General features: G+C 41.0%; 1 protein-coding gene and 1 non-coding gene across 2 annotated transcripts in view; both read right to left on the bottom strand.

Annotated features, from left to right (window-relative positions):
* The window catches only part of LOC138030896 (dedicator of cytokinesis protein 9-like), a 658601-nt gene that overhangs the window by 437805 nt on the left and 203296 nt on the right, over nucleotides 1–17500 (bottom strand). The window lies entirely within an intron of this gene.
* Nucleotides 7587–7659, bottom strand: Trnas-gga (transfer RNA serine (anticodon GGA)). The gene has a single exon. It is a non-coding gene; the product is annotated as a tRNA-Ser (tRNA).

Here is a 17500-nt window from a genome sequence, read left to right as displayed (position 1 = left end):
TAAGTCATACAAAATGACATACTCATCTGTTTTATCAAGAGCCATAATGGCTCTTGGCTTTGTATAGTTACTCAGGTTGTAGGCCACTCCCAGGTTCGACGCCCAGTCGGATCAACACTGTTAAAAAAGTGCTGCAATTATAGTTACTACTACTTTAATATTCATGGTTAAAATGCCAACAATGTGAAAAAAATTTATTTTTCTATCTGAAAGTCCATATTAAAAATGAACTTTGCGAAACAATCTTTCCATTCGAATGACAGGCGGAATTTTCTACGCTTTTTTAAGTTTTCAAATTGGCGGCCATTTAAAAAATTGGCATACAACTCGCTCAAGTCTTTCCTGGATTTAAGACCTAGTTGAAAATCTTCAGTTTCGCTGCTGTATTCGTTTCGTGATTCAGAGGCACCTTCCTCGATGATAGACATAGACATAATAATTTTTTTTTTTAATTGAAAAATATTGAAAACTATCACAGAGAGATACCTTTGCGTTGATCACCTAGAAAACATAGGACCCACGTCACGCCAACAACATTTCTCAATCTACGTCACGGCGATCGTGTGAAATTCTGACCAGCTGAAGGGGTGTATCAAATGAAACTAGGATTTTAAAAATCGTAGAAAATTCGTGTCTCGTTTGAATCGAAACTGAATTCTTTCGTTAAAGTTCATTTTGAATTGGACTTTCAAATAGGAAAATAACAATTTTCACGTTATTGGCATTTTAAAGACTGTAAACCGTAGGCCATTCCTCACAATGCCTGTTCTGGGAAGTGAAAGAACCGACACAGTAAACGAAAAAAATAGGACACTGAATTCTCGGAGGGGTAGCTCGCCCAATTAAGCTGAGAATACCAACGGGGAGGTAGAGTCCTGTTGTTTATTTACCTTTCGTCTGTGTGTAAAAAAAGTCCAAATAAATAAATAAGTAATATAGGTCTTCTTTAATTAAATTACCTGAGAAATGAGCGACTTTTCACAACTTTGAAGATAATTATGTTATAAGCGCTTAAAGGGAATCAAATTCGTGAGCTCAGTTGTGCGACAATACGATGGATATCACGATGAAGGTTTTTTTTGGGGGGGAGGGGGTAATTCAAAATCAGAAACTCGGACAGACTTTCCCTTACGAAGTAGTTATATCTTCTGCAGATTCATGATACGGACAAGGCTAAGAACATTTGACGTGGGATCGTTTATTAATGGCAAAAATGTCACACCTGTTATGTAAGTATTAATGCAAAGACATTTGAGTAATTACCTGTAGACAAGCTTGAACTGTTGTAATTTAAATTCATGCCTAATTTATCGACCGTTTCTATGGACTTTATGTTGATCGTTTTTCACGGGACCTAAATCAACGATTAAACGACCCTTTTTTGGTGGTTTAATCTTTAAAAAAAAAATTTCCACAAGTAGTGATTTGAATATCCTGCACAAGTGCTTTATGAATAATTCATGATTCCCGGTGGTGAAAATCAAGCAGCTCCGTTTGCCACAGGCACTTCGTTACACTGCGCGCAGTTCCTGTGGCATCTTGAATAGAAGAGCATGAAAAGATTACGTTCAGTTTTTTTTACAGATAAATTGTGACCGAAGTTATTTTCATAAATCACGCAATCATTTAGCTGTAAGCTAAAAGCTTTGTTATGTCTATGCAACTATTGATGTTAAGGTGTAATGTGCTTGTGGGAAGGATGGGATACTAGTCCTAGGCGAGTCCTAGGCAGTATTCGAACATACGACCGTCCTAACACCGGCCGGATGCTTTACTCGTTGAGGTACTAGATCTCCTTGAGTTCTAGGTAGTTTATCCAGGTCCGGAATGGACAATTTGTGTCGCTGGTCGGAGGGACATAGCATTACACCTCAAAGGGGCTATGTCACGGCAGTGCAGCTCATTTTGTGTACAGTTTTAACAATTACTCACTCCCACTCGCTACGCAACTTAACGTTCAAGGAGAAATTTATTTAAAACAACACAAAGTAAAGCTTCGTGACAAAAAAAATGTCTGTCGTGCACACATGATTTCAGTTACAAACAACAGAGATAAACTTTAAATAACTGCCAGGCTGAAAAGTTTTCAAAACCCATATTGCAATCCAGTTTAAACTATTTTAATTATGCTCATCCCTGACTCCTTTTGTATTTGCTGTTCAAGTTATTCTAACATTTCTTCAATATTTTAAGTAGTTATTTTCAGTTTATGTTACGCTTGATTTGGTTGCCAATTCCCAGTCGCTGAGTTTGGCTTTATTCGTAATACAGCCCTTTTAAATATCAATAGTCTTATTTGAAAACTTGTAGGTATAGTTTCTAGAGCCCGCAGACCAGCAGGACACATTGCTCATTCAGGACCTAGAGAAACGACCTAACTCCACTGGAGTTCTAATATCTCAATGGGTAGAGCATCCGAGCGGTGTTACGGAGATCTTTGGTGCGAGTCCGGTCAAAGACTTATTTTTTAGTTGTCCTTTTTCCCTTCGCCAAGCAACTAGTTTCCCATCTAATAAGTTTATCTTGAGCCTTTTATAAACGGAATTGAAAGAAGGCGCTCGAGAAATAGCTTATGCATACCGAGTCTTATGACATGTGTGACACAGGACCTTTACACCTGACTTTAAATGCACAAAGGACCTAGATAAAACAAAACAAAAAGTAGAATGTAAACAAGAATCGATGGTTGTCTTAATTTCACCCACCCACGACATATTTGGAATGCACTCTCAGTGACCCCTTGCAATGCTAGGCATTACAAGACAGGCAATGCGATGCCCTTGACTATACAAAATGTATTCGTTTCCCGTGTTTGGCTTGACAATTTAAGAATATTTGTTGGAAGGTTATGAAATCTTTGCCGCAGGTAAACTGTTCGACAGGACCGAAGCTCTGTAGGTAAAGCTACCAGACATTAAAATTGTGTTGACTTAACAGATGGGTAACTTTTCAGCGACATTTCATCACTTCATAATTAAGGTACGATAGTCCGGGTGAGTGTAGTCCTGAGAAGGGCTGTTTGAGATGACATCGACTGACGATTCGACATTTTATCACTTATCAATATATATATATATATGCTAAGTTTTCCCGCTTGATTGCTGATCTCTATTATAAGTGAAAGGTCTTTAGCTAGACACTAAACGTAATCGATCTGGTTATGTCTCCCCTAAAAGCAGTGCCACGTTGTTTTAACTGTGTTTTCGTTTAGAAATTTGCATGGAGGCAAAATTGATACCATCAAGTTTAAGAAAGATTGCGTTGTCCACCTGTGAGTACCTTAAAAGTTATTTTACCTGTGCAGCCAGACTGTATGATCTCAATATAACTTTACACCGACAGAAGTTTAATGACAACTATCTCAATTGGATTTGATACCTCTTAACCAACGGTTAGCGCTAACCAGGCTGCGAGCAATAGGCTCCAAACTTTTAAGACTAAAGCGTACAGTAATGTTTCAGTGGACAGATTAAGTACTTTTTGTTCTTGCGAAACCACAGCCATCAAGCCAATCGTGAGCCTTACTCGACTACTTATTACACTAGAGATTGAACATAGTTATGCGGAATTTAAACTTCCACTTCAATACGATTGTAAGTATATCTGACGCAACAGAGAAGCTGCAAGACTACGTCAATCTTATAATGTACACAGACAGGAGCCAGAGGTTGAGAGCATACAACTTCTGATATTTGCGTCTCTGTCAGCTGCTTCACAAATCATAGTTTGAAAAAGGTTTCATAGGTTTCTTTATTTTCAAATACAGCAATACAAATTAATAATACACTTTATACAGAAATGTGGAGGTTTGCTAGCCAAAACCTACAGCTTGCTTGTGAATTATTCCTATTTCCAAGATATTACCTGAACTCCAGAGGAATTCTTCGTCTGCTTCGCTTAAGGCACGAGAAACATTTTTTCGCTTTCCGTAACCCTGCGTTCGGTTCAAGTTGTTGCCTCAGTGAATTCGCAAATTCGCGATCTCGCAAAATACTGTATATAGTTTCTGCCACATTTTTTTTAAAGAACGGTCCAACTAGCACTGCATGACAGCCAAACGTTCTGTTTCGTATTCGTCATCGTCCTTTTTTCTAATTTCAGTGAAAAAATGGCAAAGAACTGCATCTAGATTATGACAACGGATATCTTCCAACTTTCTCGCTTTGTTGCGCTGCATCTTCAACTCTGAAAACATTTAGACAAGTTTTTGTACTCTTGGAGGTGTTTTAGTTTTGGTTTTTGCCTCTCAGGTTGGCAAATCTCTGATTTGCTGTGATATCGCTGAAAAAGTTCTGAGAAATGGAAAAATGGCAAATTTCCGAGGCTAAACTCCGCCATTGTCAACTACTGCAGAGCTGACGCTATGCTTTGTGCTGATTGGCTAGTTTTTATTACCTATTGTATTTTCTGGGATTTCATTGGCTTAGACAGACTGTCCTATATTTCCTAAATTGGACAGTTTGCCTGTTTTTGGAGGAAAACCCTAGCAGAAACTATCCAAATTTATCCTAAATTGGAGAGTTTTAAGAACGGCTGACTGTTAGAATCGAGAACCACCGGTCAACGGCCCATTTGGCAAATCGCTCATATTTTGCCCAAAGATACCCTTTAGTAACCTATTTCTAAAAATCATATTAAAAGGTTCCAGCGAATTTTAATTTTCCAGAAATTCGGGAAAATTTGAAAACGCCCGAAATAAGGTGCGAGGACGAACGGCTGCTTAAGTCTTAAAATATATTCAATTGGCTTCAAACTTCACACAAATATAGAAAAATCATTCTAATTCATTCATCATCTCAAACTTATCTCAGATATGTTGTTATAGTGCTTTTGCAAACCTTTTTAAAAACACCTCTGAAGCGTGTTAAACATGGCGGCAAAATTTAGGTCATGTTTAACAGCATAAAAATGCATCTGGTACCTCACCTTTCGATTATTTTACTTTACAGCCTAAAAATATCATTATTAAACATTTACTATGCCAAGTTTCATGCTCGAACTCCGAACGCTTCCTACTGAGAAATTCGAGAATCTACGTAACATACTTAGCTCAAATGACCCTCGAAATATTTCTTTACCAACTTAAATTGGCGTGATGAAAATATATAGAAATCTATAATTAAGGTAAAGCTTGTCGATTTATAGCTGAGACCTTTAAAAAGATCCTCTGTAATCACCAGTGTGATTTACTGAAGCTTGGAATTCCTCTAGAGAGTATCGCAAGGACTTAAAATTATGTAAATTCATGACAACATTAGCGCAAACTTATTAGCGCAAAATTAATTTCCTTAATCCTTGCCTATTTGCCTTAATAATATTTCGCATATTTTTAAGCACAACAATGGAATAAACATAATACCGTGTAATTTTGAAGCAATTTTTAAAAGAGGTTTGAACTACCTAAGGTGACTTGCAAACATGAACTCGTGGAAACTGTTTATCGCTTTCCCCCCGCATTTACGGACAATATTTCCGATGTACATATAATTTTTTGACATTTGAGAATTCGAAAAATATGTCACGCTACGCCACCCCCAATTTTGTCTTCCTTGAAGGAAGAGGGGAGGGAAGAGTTGTCGGGTGCGGGGGAGGATAAGTTCCTTCGCGCTTTTATTAAAAGAAGCGTAAAAAAATCACAAGTTAGTCAGCTGATTCTTCATGGAAAACTATTTTGCAGAAAATTCGCACTTCGCGTGATCTATGTATTCAGATGTGTTGCGGACAGTGCCAGAAGCAAAGTAGATCATCAATTCTCAGTTCATATTAATCGCTATTTAATTAATTAATCACTGCACCAAATTTGGAAAAGCCGACAATTCGGATGCGTAAGCCCCTCGTCAGAGCTGATATTATTTTCCTCCAAAAGATATTTCCTCCTCCTTTCTCTCTTTCCTAAATATAACGGTCCCTCCCCCGTCAAGAAATGATTGCTAAATAAGCTAGGAAGAGGCGAAACACTGACAATTCTTGAGAGTTACTTCCGACACGTGCATTTGTTTGTAATGTCCTCCAGAAGGACCAAGTATGGAGCCTTTCTTCGTATGGGTGGGTGAGGTACATCTAGCCCCAGGTCTTCGCACACGCGCTGTAGCATAGGCAGCTTCAGGTTCTTTAGATTCCCTTCCATCGCCATGGCACAAAGATCGTACTGGTCGTACACCAAAGGATGCTGGAGCTGAATTGTCTCTACAGCTTCCTTTGCCTGAGTAAAATTAATCTCCTCTTCACATGCCTGAATGTCAGTCTCATCGGGATCACTTCGGCGCAATGCGGCACTTTGGCGAGAAAAAAAGGAAGCAACCTGCGAGGCGGCAGATGTTTGAAAAGGCGGTTACCATCAGGTCCCCGGGCTCTGCGCATTTCCCGCGCAACCATTTCGGCGTCAAGCTTTCGACCTGTCGTTTGACCTATGAGGAATTTTGCTTTGAGATATGATTTCTGCTTGTCACTGAAGCGATACGCTTTTTTGGCTGCCCTGAGAGCCCAACCCTCTTGTAAAATAGCATGGACTTCTTGCGACCTATAGAGGCTTGGAGTGTTGGTAACGCGCCTCCCCATTGCTCCAAACGGGACTGATAGCCCATTTTGGCTAAGTCCATGACGGAAAGTCTTTCCAGAGACTGTGTACATTTCTCCAGAGACAAGTGCCTCTCTAAAGCAGACAGCCTCTGAAAGACACGAACGCAGCCTTCTTGAGGGCAGGAATATACCCCTGCTGCTTGGCCACTACCAATGGCGGAGACATCAGCACACGGTTCTTCGGCCACACTCGTTAATACTGGTACTGACGTTGCGGTTGCAGATTTCGTGCTTTTTTTGGAAAAGGACCTGAAGGTTCCTTCAGAGAACGATACTTCCAGCAAGTCATATCCAGGGCCTAAGACATGCAAATAAAGAAAGAGCGCTGCCTGACTAAATTGCAAAAGAAACACTTGACCATTTCTTCGTTCATAAAGCTAACTAATGTCAGTGTAACAACATCAGTACATTAGAACAACACAAATGCCTAAAAGGGGTAAAGTGTACGGGCAATTAGCGATCCGTCCACAAGCGATTCACTATCATTCGGGCTGTTAAGCTTTGGGAGTTGATCTGCGCTCCCCGGCCACCCCTAGTCTATTAGCATATCTCCATAGAAAATTTGAGATTCTACCAAATACGATTAGTGTTCCAACTAGACCTCGATTGCGTGCTTTTATCTAAACAATTTGTATACATTTTTTTTTGATATTGTTATAAATTTCTACTAAGATTTTTTAAATCAAGTGAAGCTATGATCTTCGCAGTTATGAACGCAATTTTTGCAATTGCGTACAGAAGCCTGAAAAATTCAGGACTTCAACGGGGTTTGAACCCGTGACCTCGCGATTCCGGTGCGACGCTCTAACCAACTGAGCTATGAAGCCACTGACGTTGGGAGCTGGTCATTTGTGGGTTCTAATGGTCCCGTGAGGAATGAATCAATGATGAAATGGTATAATGAAATGAATCATATATGAACTGCGGATATGAAATCAAGTGAAGCTATGATCTTCGAAGTTATGAACGCAATTTTTACAATTGCGTGGAGAAGCCTGAAAAATTCAGGACTTCAACGGGGTTTGAACCCGTGACCTCGCAATTCCGGTGCGACGCTCTAACCAACTGAGCTATGAAGCCACTGACGTTGGGAGCTGGTCATTTGTGGGTTCTAATGGTCCCGTGAGGAATGAATCAATGATGAAATGGTATATGAAATGAATCATATATGAACTGCGGATATGAAATCAAGTGAAGCTATGATCTTCGCAGTTATGAACGCAATTTTTGCAATTGCGTAGAGAAGCCTGAAAAATTCAGGACTTCAATCTCCTCTTCAGGGGTTCAAACCCCGTTGAAGTCCTGAATTTTTCAGGCTTCTCTACGCAATTGCAAAAATTGCGTTCATAACTGCGAAGATCATAGCTTCACTTGATTTCATATCCGCAGTTCATATATGATTCATTTCATATACCATTTCATTATTGATTCATTCCTCACAGGACCATTAGAACCCACAAATGACCAGCTCCCAACGTCAGTGGCTTCATAGCTCAGTTGGTTAGAGCGTCGCACCGGAATCGCGAGGTCACGGGTTCAAACCCCGTTGAAGTCCTGAATTTTTCAGGCTTCTCTACGCAATTGCAAAAATTGCGTTCATAACTGCGAAGATCATAGCTTCGCTTGATTTCATATCTGCAGTTCATATATGATTCATTTCATATACCATTTTATCATTGAGATATTTTATAGTAGTTAGATAATCTTAGCTCGTTTAGTATTATAGTTTAATGTTTCTTCCTAAAGGTACATTTCTACTTTGTTATTTTTATATTTTTTGTCGTACTTGGAAACTAGCTGGTGCGTGCAGACTCTACTTGACAAGTCTATGGGACGTACCGTTACAATAGCCGAGTGCGTCTATGTCTATGTGTTTGGTAAGTTCTAAAATACAATGTGTATACTTACCAGATGATGGCTTTTCCGGTTTGATTGTTTTTCCACGGCCAATGCTATACGCGCGCCAACAGGTAATGGACTCAGCAGAGCTAAAGTGAAAATTATTCTGCTTAGTGATCCCTGTGATACTACGGGAATCATCTGGTGTTTCGGTGATGGCGTCAAGCGAGACCACTCGTACTCCTTCCAATCCCCCATGTGATAGCAACGCGTTCTTCAGGTCCGTAGCGGTACAAACATCGTGGCCTTCATTGATGAAAGCCCTAACGTGTCCTTTACAGGTTGCAGCCAACCGATCTGCAGCCCCTTTCCCACCTTGAGGATCACTAAAGTCAACACGGACCACTTGTACTCCAGTGCTGGCTGAGATCTCGGGGCACGCTAGTATCGTGCGAGAGGAGTGGTAGCAGCCCGCATTGTCTTGACGGAAGTACGCTTTGTTTACTTCAGGGTGTTCGCGCTTCAGGGTTGCAAGTACGTGGTGCAGAATTGCTGCCACGGCGGAACTTCCCTGACTGCAGGACTGGATCATATGGATGAAGCCTTGCCACTGAAGTTCTCCCTGTATCCGTCGGTACACAACAGACATGTGCCATGATAAGCCACGCTTACCGAACCAATCCGTTTGTGACTCTTTGTATCTTTGAGGCAAAAATCTCATCGCCCAGTCATTGACGATTAAAACTGCTTCAGGATCAAGAGTGTCAGTAATATTTAAACGAGCCTGATCTTGGTGGACTGATCTCAGTAAGTGACAAATCCATGACTTGATAGAAAGGGTGGCGGAGTTTGCAAGGTATTCAGCTTCGTCTCTGTCATCCTCCGTTGCAAAGGACGCCCCTTTAACTGCCTCGGTGATGCTGTGCAGAGTCGAGTGCAGGTTTTCGCACTGTTTACATACCTCGTCGTGGCTGTGGTCACACTGCTGCTGTAGGTCAGGATCGGTAGTGTCACTGAGGGCAAAAACACTGCAGTGACTTGCTACCGGAGATGAGTTGCTCACATGAACCTATCAGGATATTGGAGAGATGTCTAGTGAGGGGCTTGCGGCCCACAAAATTAAAATGAATAAACAGGAAGCTGGAATTCAAATACAATGAATTAATTTTCTTCAACTCTATTGTATCCATTTTATCATGAATAAGTGTAAACAACAAAAAATGATGCCAATATATATATTAGTCAGCCTGTTACAATCATTTGCCATTTTCGAATTTGGCAAAAGACTTCATTCTTTTCAACATACTGGAATTCAGATCTCTTCGCAACGCCAGCATTACAGTTAGAAATAGCGTTAACTTGAAATCTCCTTCAATGTATGATTTGGCGGCTTTTAGCAGCTCGACGTGCTGTACTTGCCACTCGTTTCCCAGACCAAGATCACCCAGTTGGCGAACTAGGTTGTCGAGATCTTCGAATGCACGTGCACCATCTGCAGCGAAATAGTCTAGCCCCTGACGAGACTTCCGGACAGAGGTTTTGCATTCTGCCAGTACACGCAGCATGGTTCGCTCGCTAAATGGGTTGAAGTTTGTCTCCTCACAGTAGTGGCTATACTGGCGCGCTATTCTCTGCGGTATCATTGTTCGGATGACGTTTGATATCTCTATTAGCTTGCCAGACGAGACCTTCAAGGTTTTCTGTCCGAAGGGTAGATCTTGTACCAAATGGGGGCTCGTTATGAATGACAAGAAATGGTCAAGTTGCTGTCTATCAACCCTTATCCTTGGCGAGGGCTGGTGGGTTACTGGAGCGCCGCGTCAATACTGTAGGCGATGCAGGTTGGCCAAAGTAAAGCGATATCTTGTCAGACCAGGTATGAAGCCTGAGATAGCCTTGAGGCTGGCAACGCCAGACATGATAGACAGGATCTGCCTTCTCGTGTCCCAACCGTGAGCATGGTTGTATGCCTCGGTTAGGGCCTGGAGATAATCCTTGGCCGGTTTTGTTAATTCATCCAATTCAAGAGCTTTGTTCATGGCTGGGGACGAGACTATTGCTTGCCAAAGAGAACCTGGGTCACTAGGACTGAGAGTATGAAGGACTGACGAAACGATCTCTACAGTTCGTTTAGTGTGTCTTTTCTTGGTGCTGCCACTAGCTTTATCCCATTCTATCCAAGGTTGAGTTATTGCTGCAATGTTCGTCGAAACTAAATACTCATTCAGTTTTTCAGAATGCACTGAGTGCAACGTGGCTGGCTTTGCGGCTGGCGCCTCCTCGCTTGTACTTGAGACGAGGCTTCCAGTATCTGGACTGAGAAATGTCTCATCATCCCGCCGACTGGTCGATATTTCAAGACTTCTCAGCTTAGTTTCGAGGCCGTTGGATGAAACGTCGCTGTCAGTCGTTTGCGCAGTTGAAGGGCTTGTTTCCATGTGCTCCTACAAGGTAAAAGATATCAATATGGGTCATTGACCAAGCTTGTTCGGTGAAAGATGGCTGGATATTGGCCTCGGTTTTTTTTGGATTGTTTATGGACCGAGACGAAGTCTTGCTGGACACGACGGCTAATCTCGAGCGGTTAAGATGGCTCCTTTCTGTGAGCTTGGGTGGCTAATCATAGCGCAGGATTTGATTCACCTTTGCCGCACAGAGCTAGCCATCAGGGATCACCAAGTCAGTTAATAATAAATATCAGTTTGTTCCAAATATCTGTTCTTATGATATTAGTCGGTGTGGAGTCAAAAGAATCCCTAAAAGGTTAGCTTACCCTGCCACACTGATGCTCTTTGAGTCTAGCCTCGTGCCACGTCTCGCGCTGGGGAGGAACGAGCAGACAAGTGTCTGCGTGGGAGCCTACAAGTTAAACTTACTCTGTGACAAACCGTTCCTCTCTCGTTTTCCACCTCAGTATACTCTTCAAAAAAACCGTTGTCATTTTCTGCCCTAATATCTTGAGAACCATGACAAGAAACATTTTCCCTTGAACTCCATCACCTTATTAAGAGAGTTCCAGCAACCCCCCCCCCCCCCCCCTAGTGCGCCCCCACCCCACCCCAAGACCCAAATCGTGCAACTCAGCGATCAACAATATACAATTACGGTGACGATCTCAGAGAATCTTAACATCTTCATAGCTGAGGAAGAAACCCTGGGGAGTACACTATCAACGGTTGCCATTTTCTACTTACCCCTTCAAGTTCACGTGACTCGACCTCCAAAGGAGCCTCAGTGAAAGGGTCGGGCGTGGGTGGGGCTGCGGCAGACTCCCACATCTGCTTGCTCAAAACTTCGTTGCACTGTTTGCAAATCGCTGAACAGCAAAACAAATAGATTAAAATGAACAAAGATGGGCTAGGCCTATTCAGATTTATTAAAATTCTAGCTTGGCTCAAAGGGGAATAGAGCAAGAGAAAATAAGTACTCATCCGTGGTTTCTTTTATTTTATTCTCCCAAGTCTCGGAGCCTAGTAAAAATCTTACTGTATTGAAATCTTTCTATTAGAAACCTTATGTGAGGTAATATAGAAAGAAGAAACAACGCAAGATGCGTTCCCGAAATCACCCGGAATCGTAGACGGCGAGGAATTTTCTTGACAGCGCATGTACAATGTTTATTACTAGAGTAGCCTGTGCCACACGGTTGTTTTCGCAATAGCTTCAAAATAGCCACAGTGAAACCTGTATTAAGCGGACCCCACATTAAAGGGACGCCCTCTATTAGTGGGCACCTGCTTGCGTCCCAAAATTTTCTTCCCACATTTACTGTAAAATAAACCTGCATTCAGCAGCAGACACCTCTGTTAAGCGGACGTGGACACCAATACTGAAGCCGTCTTTTTGCAAAAAAAAAAACGTAAAATAAGCGGACATTTCAAGGGCATTTTTCACTGAGACACCTTTAACAGTGTTCAGTGATGTCATTTTAAAGCTGAGAGATTATTCCAGATTGCTGATTGTCTGGACATTGTACTACAGTCGAACCTCTCGTAAGCGACCACCTCGGCTTGACATTTTGGGTGGTCGCTTACAGGAGGTTCAACTGTGTATGTTAGTCTTTCATCTTAAGCTCTGTTACACGGTGTTATAAAAGGGTTAAAAATTAACTATTATTTCACAAAATATTAGAACCTGTTTCCAATGGACACCGCGTATTAAGCGGACGCTAGTGAGGGTGCCAAGGATTTCCTCTTAGTACAGCTTTCACTGAACTATCCCGCGAATTACCTTTAGTGAGATTAACTTTGGATACCCTCCACATTGGTGGAAAATTGGCATGACCGTTGCCCGTTTCCGGGGTGGGGGGGGGAAAGGGGGCTACTCCCATAAATTTCGGATAGGTGTGTGCCGCGAAGTGTCTTAAACCCTAATTTCAAAATCATCATCATCTCTTATTTAAAACCACGGTAAAATTCATAAGGCTAACACTACACCGTGGAAATTAAGCGTCGTTTAATTAGTTTAACTTTTCGTTAATATTTATTCGTAAATGTGTCAACTGGTTAACTCTGGCCTATGTTTAACTTACGTGATCCAAGTGGAGTAAGTTTGTCGCTGTTTGTAAAAATATACTCAGATTGCCTGCTATCCACACGATGACTTCCCTTGGCATTCTTGGATTTATGGACTGCTAATTCCGCAGGGACTGTGCAAAGGGTTTTTCTTGTCCTCCAGCGGATACCGAAGTCGGCTCTATGGCATCGACAAATGTTCAGGTCATAATGCCTTTCTTCCGTTGAGAAAATCCCTGAAAACAATTACTTTAGTAGAACTTCTCTCCGCACGCAAATACAAGGCTATTTGCTTCTAAAAGCTACTTACCGGCTCTAGCTAACAGCAAGTTCATTTCCGTTCCAATGCCTTCATCAGCGCTGAGTTTAAGACTACTCAAGTGCCCAGTCACATCTTTCCTACAGTCCTTGACAGCAACACATTCAACCTGGGACGGATAATCTTTTGAGAGCCCACAGGGGCTAGGATTGTTCAGTAGCGCACTGTAGCTACAACTAAAAGCCATTCAAAGACAAGATATAATTGCTCCGGGATAGGACAACTTTTAAAAGCTCATTCCAATCTAATGTTGCTGCACGCAAGATCAGTAGCATGACTGGGTTGGTAGTGCGATTGTGTGACGCTTTTACTGAGTTTCAAATGTCAACCACACAGCACGGTTAATTGAAGAGTTTATTCCTGGCTAATAGCAGAAAGCTCGGGCGCTTTAAGGAGATATGGAGTGGTATTGAGGGGAATCAACGGGATTTAGATACGTTTCCTGTAAGATTTTTGGGAAATAATGAGCCATATTAAAATCTGTACATCTGCTTGGGGTCGCACCGTGTAACTTCCTGTTTCCAATTTATTTATTCAATCGGAATTTATTTCAGTGGAACTTGCCGCTACATTTTTACACACACACTTTTGATAACCACGGTTTGAATTTTTTTTTCTACCGGTAATACATTGCCTGATTTTATCTCTCGACTACTTGCACTTCTCCCAAGCTTTGTTGTTTACCAAAATAAGATATGATGCTATTATTTGCTTCAAGATATTTAACATCGATCAACTTATGGTCTTTTACGGACTCGCTATGCGACCTCAAAGCATTTTAGTGAGGTGTAAAAAACACTAAGGCGGCTCCAGGAAACCTCTTGGGGTTGTAATAACAACAGTGTTGTTTAATTAAGGGTAACACCACCCGACGACAAACTAGACATGACGGCCGACAGGAAACTGAGGAAATTAAACAAAAACACGCAAGGTTTCTAAACTACGTCTAAAAACGGTTTCCATTTAGTAGACATTATGTTCCAATGCTAGCAGTGAATTGACGGGATTTTAATCAATGTTAGCATTTTATATGAACCATAGCCATTCAAATTCATTGGTCACATATTGGAACCGTAGTTTACGCACATTAATACTGTGTCGATTGCGCCTAATATGGACACCGATTTTCGTTTTCCTCAGAGCGAAATACTCCGAGTTCGAGCATGAAACTTGGCATGGTAAATGTTTAATAATGATATTTTTAGACTGTAAAGTAACATAATCGAAAAGTGAGGTACCAGATGCATTTTTATGCTATTAAACATGACCTAAATTTTGCCGCCATTTTTAACACGCCTTAATTAAAGGTGTTTTTAAAATGGTTCGCAAAACCACTATAACAACATATCTGAGATAAGTTTGAGATGAACAATAAACTAGAATGATCTTCTATATTTGTGTGAAGTTTGAAGCCAATTGAATATATTTTAAGACTTAAACAGCCCTTCGTCCTCGCACCTTTTTTCGGGCATTTTATTGAACGAAAAACCGCACTTTGACCGCGTTTTCAAATTTTCCCGAATTTCTCGAAAATTAAAATTCGCTGGAACCTTTTAATATGATTTTTAGAAATAGGTCACTAAAGGGTATCTTTGGGCAAAATATGAGCGATTTGCCAAATAGGCCGTTGACCGGTAGTCCTCGATTCTAACAGTCAGCCGTTCTTAAAGAGTTAAAGAACAATAGCTTTTCTGACAATTGCGGATTAACTATCAGCTATACTGTTAAACAAACTAACTAACGAACAAAACAAAACAATGACACGGTACAACTACGACTAAACAGGAAGTCATTCTCGGATTTCGGACTTAAGCAGATAATCCTTAAGCTAATTTCTAAAGCTTTGGAGAGAGGAAGCATTTTTTATATGTCAAGGTATTTATTCCAATTATCGGCTGCGGCAAATCTAAGACTGAATTTGCCAGAATTAGTACTTGGTCGAGGTATAAACAAATTTTGGTTTAATCTTGAACGCGTACAATATCGGTAGGCCTCACTGATGTTCGTGAAATAGGAGTCATAAATATCAGGGAGAAAGTTATTTTGATTCAGATTTTGATGTTTGCATACAATCTCACCCATTTGTAATTGAGTAATTTGAGATATAGTCAATATACCTAATCTAGTAAACAGGGGTGTGCTATGATCTCGCCAGCCTGATTGTGTTGTAATCCTTAGAACTATATTCTGTGGCAGTAGTAAACAATTACATTTGGTCGGGTAGGTATTTTCCCATGAAACCATGCAGTACGGCAGATGTGAATAAATTCAAGTTAAGATAGGAACGAACTTTGTAAAAAAATCCGAACACATTTAGCAACTTTCCGTGAAATGTGGTTAATATGAGAATTCCACTGCAAGTCTTGGTCAATAAAGCCCGGTTTACACGACAAACATTTTGGGTACGGCACCCCTCCGATTTGGCACCCGTGCCTATATTTTCGGTCCACCCATTGCCCGTTCACACGACAAAATTTTCTTTATTTGGGGTACCACAACTTTTTGGGAGGGCACCGTTAGAATTACAAACGGCACCTCTAAAATTGTTGAGCATATCGATGAATTTGTCAGCGGTTTAACTACTTTCAAGATGGCGGACATGAGAACACGAGGCAACCGTGCTTTTTTCTTTTGGATTTTCATGAGAAAGCGAAGAAATATAACTTTTCAGGAGTTTTTAGTGGAGGGAAGAAACCACTCATACACTGCTTTTTATAACAACGATAAGAGGCGCAGTATGTTTGTCCAGGCCGTGCTAGCTGCGGTAAACCAGCCAAGAATAACAAGTATCTGGGTGCGTTTGCGATCTGATGCCTGGTTTGTTATGGTCTTGGCAACTTGCAGTGAAGTGCAGTGATATGAGGATTTCAGAGTTACTAAGACAACGTTTTCTTTTATCTTAAATGAAATACGCCAGCTTGGATTTGATCCATAACTCTCAGCGAGAAGAGAAAACAATCTCATTCCCAGGGACTCTGGGTTTGGTGATCAAGATGTTGGCAGCTTCGACCAGAAAATATGGGACGGCACCCCTGAAAAATAGGCACCAGCCACCTATTCACATGCTCCCGGCACCCCTAAATTTTTGGGCACCGGTGCCCATAAAATTTCCATTTACACTATAAAAACCGAGGGACCGTACCTAAAATTTTAGGCCCGGGTGCCAACTTGTAGGGGTGTCGTGCCCAAATGTTTGTCGTGTAAACCGGGCTTAAGTGCCCCCAAAAATTCAGTTTGGTAGTTCCTAGTTTAGGTGTAGCATTTAAATCAATATTAACGCCACCATAGATTAGATTTAATACAGCACACTTTTTGGACGTGATAATCGTCAATCTGTGTTCTCAACACAGATTTGAAGGTGTTAAGATTTTTTTTGTGGCAAACTAGAATATACATGTCATCAGCATACAACACAAGGTCAATTAATTTTGACCTAAATTGAGCGTCTTTGACATAAGTTACAAAAAGTATTGGCCCCAAAACTGAGCCTTGAGGAACTCCAGTTGAGATTTGCAGATGATCTGAATCTGTACCATTTACCGAAACATATTGCATTCGCCTTCTTAAATAACTGCGAAACCAGTCTGCTTCTTTCCCCTCGATTCCATGATTATTAATTATTTTATTAAACCGACCTTTTTAACTGAGAATTGTTAAAGCAAGTTAAGTTTCCATATAATCATAAGCCTTACATAGTTAACTGATGACAACCCTTGTGATTGGGAAGGGTCACTTCTATGATTCAAAATTGATTTAAGATCCTTCTAAAAGCTTTCTAAAACTAGCTTCTACGAAGTTTCCGTGTCTTATACTTATCCGCCGCTATTATGGGAACCAAGCTTACTTGTTATGGGCTCCCGGCGTTGAGCTATGAGTTTTCTTTAGTTGTTTGGCATTATTGGCGCAAATGTGATGCCGTCTTAATTAATTATTTAAATCAAGTACTTCGGGAATAACTTGTATCTAACTAATAACAGAAGGAGGAGGCAGTTTAGAGCTCGCTAAGATGGACGGGCACCTTTAGTACTTTAGCACCTAAACGGCCGAATAATTGGGAAGAGTGTTTCAGATTCTATTCTTTCTATTCTTGCAAATTAGGAGTAACTTTATATCTAAGGGCTTTGCACTGAGATTGCAGGAGGCTGTGACCTTTTGGTTCATGAATTACGGTTACCGTAATAAAGAGGGCATGACAGTAGTGCTTGACTGTGAAAGCACCCTGTTTCTAGCGTGTACTGTTTTAATGACC

Source organism: Montipora capricornis, chromosome 13, assembly GCF_036669925.1.
Source record: "Montipora capricornis isolate CH-2021 chromosome 13, ASM3666992v2, whole genome shotgun sequence".
Lineage (NCBI taxonomy): Eukaryota > Metazoa > Cnidaria > Anthozoa > Scleractinia > Acroporidae > Montipora > Montipora capricornis.
The sequence above is the reverse complement of the archived record's forward strand: the minus strand, read 5'-3'. Positions and strand labels throughout refer to the sequence as shown.